Source organism: Monodelphis domestica, chromosome 2 (assembly GCF_027887165.1).
Source record: "Monodelphis domestica isolate mMonDom1 chromosome 2, mMonDom1.pri, whole genome shotgun sequence".
NCBI lineage: Eukaryota > Metazoa > Chordata > Mammalia > Didelphimorphia > Didelphidae > Monodelphis > Monodelphis domestica.
This window is the reverse complement of record NC_077228.1, coordinates 417356615-417359321: the sequence shown is the minus strand read 5'-3', so window position 1 is coordinate 417359321 and position 2707 is coordinate 417356615. Positions and strand designations below refer to the sequence as shown.

The 2707-nt window shown below is 30.6% G+C and overlaps 1 pseudogene; it reads right to left on the bottom strand.

Annotated features, from left to right (window-relative positions):
- Positions 1–857: 857 nt before the first annotated feature.
- Positions 858–1926, bottom strand: LOC107651192 (high mobility group protein B1-like; annotated as a pseudogene).
- Positions 1927–2707: the final 781 nt, after the last annotated feature.

The window sequence follows — 2707 nt, the reverse complement described above, 5'->3', positions numbered from 1 at the left end:
ATAAACACATTCTTTTCCATTGGGTAATCATTATATTTTTAAAATTATGCTCCTTTAAACAAGCATGCATTCTTAGCTATAGAACAGTCATCAAATGTCAAATAGTCTGAATTTCACCTGAAACAGAAAGCTTATCTTGCATATTAAATAAATGGTTCTGTAGTCTCCATTATGAGACTTCCATTGAAAAATAACTTATTACTTTTGGATTTATCTTATTTCTTTTTATAGGCAGCTCTAAAAGTGATAAATTTCTTTTTTCTATCATTATAAAATCTATAACCCTAAAAATTCCACCCATATACCAGAGTTCTTTCTTCTATAGTATAGGAAAACAATCTGATTCTTTCTTTCTTATATATGTGTTTTAAATATTATAATATTGTCTGAAATAATAAGGTGGGTTAACAACACTCCCTTATTCAGATACTTCAGTATTTGGACACTTATCCTATAAGTCTATTAATATATCATTAGGTCATATTTGCTTCAGGGGTTGCTATGCTACAATGAAGACTATTTTAAGTCACCTCTACCATTTATGTAAGTTCAAATCATTTATGTAAGAAATACTATCCTTTCAAATATCTTCAACCCAGGATTTGTAAAGTTTCATTTTTAGACATATCCAAAAAAAGCTACATTTTCATCTACTAAATGTGGCATTATTAAATTTAACAGAAGTTTTTACCTATATTATATAAATATATATTATCTAGAGATCTGTAACTATCCAAGAAAAGAGTAATAATATGATTATTTTAAATGATTCATTTTAAATTAAAATTCATATTTATGTAGAAGCAATCAGAATGTCAACCAAACAGATGCAACCTTTTTTTTTTTTTGCAAATTACAGAGTGGTATTCAGTTAACAGAACAACAATTATTTCATATGTTGCATCAAAGACAACTGAAAATGAAAATGAACTCCATGCACATATATAACTAATTTGTGCTGTGTACCAACAAGAACCTGCTTTAAATTTCCATGCCAATTTACAAACCCCATGCTGTACCAGGCAAGGTTAGTGGCTATTGAAAATATCACTAAAGAATAGGGATACCTAAAGACATATTTGATAGTGTGTTAACTATACAAAATAAAGACACTGTACAGTTTAAAAACAAATCTTACACAGCCTTACATTTCCATTTTATCTTTAAATTTAGTGAGTTCTTTATGGGGGGGGGATTGTTTTATAGATAAGAAAAAAAAACTGCTCTACAACCAACTTATTCATTGTCATCATTATCTTCCTCATCCTCCTCATCTTCTTCATCTTCTTCATCTTCCTCATCATCTTCCTCCTCCTTTTTATTGCTCTTCTCCACTTTGACAACACCTCCCTTTTTATCCACATCAGATTTTCCTTTATCCCAGTATGCAGCATTATCCTTTCATACTTTTCCTTCTGTTTAGCTACCTTCTTTTCATGAGGTTGTTTGTCATCTGCAGCGCTATTATTCCACATTTCTCCCAATTTTTTGACCACATCTCCAATAGAAAGACCAGGATGTTCCCCTTTGACTTTTGGACTATACACGGGACAGAATAAGAAAAATGCAGATGTGTATTGGGATCCTTAAACTTCTTGTCTGTTTCTCCTTTAGATGGTATGTAGGCTTTATTTATTTCTCTTTCATAATGAACCTTATAAGCCTTTGTTTTGTCTTCAAATTTTCCCTTCTCTTTAGCAGATATTGTCTTCCACATTTCTGAGCATTTTTAAGAAAATTCTGAGAAGTTCACAGAAGCATCTGGCTGCTGCTTCTTGTGTTCTTCCTGGCAGGTTTGCACAAAGAAGGCATATGAAGACATTTTCCCACTTGGCTTCTTGGGATTACCTTTGCTCATTTTTGATTATTTTCTTGCCCTGATTCTGTCTCTGTGGAGTTCAATATACTGCAGTGACTGTGAGAGCATTAGACAGAGGCCAATAATTTATTTTTATTTTTAAAATTTATTTGATTTTAAAAAATATCACTGAGTTTAAACACCAGAAAGAATATTTCCATACATAAAGCAAAATATAAAAAAATGTAACTATATAAAATTCATAAACTCTAAATACAACTTGCTTTAAGTATCTTAATTCTATACTTTCATTACAAAACTGTCCTGATTGGCATGTTTTGATTTGAACTTCCTTATATTCCCTTTTGTGAATTTAAAATATTATAATGACCTTTTAAGGCACCATTATTACTAATTGCATCTACTATTACCTCTCAATTAAAAACTCAAAGTCAGTAGGACCATAAGAAAAATGATTCCATACCATGTCCAAAAATTAAAGTTCCTTTCTCCATCTTGAGTTTATCCCTTTTGTCTAGATGAGGATAATATCTCCAGAATATCTTATGTCTTTTGAAGACATGGAAGTTCAATTGTGTTCATTGGTTTCAATGATGTTTTCCTTTACATGTTGCTGGTTTAAATTCTCCTGATTTTGCTCATTTACTCTGTATCTCACCAGAATTTGATGACATCAAATCATTTTTCTTTTCTACATTTTTATGAGTTCTTCAACCTTTATTTCAAACTTGCTACTCAGCTCTATTCTTTCCCTCATTTAAAAAATCTTCATTACATATACTTTTTGCATATACAATTATATTCAGTTTTGCACAATAGATTTTTCTTAGCTGAAGGTCAATCTCTATTGCCTTTCTAAAATTTTATTCCCAGATCTCTCACTTATAT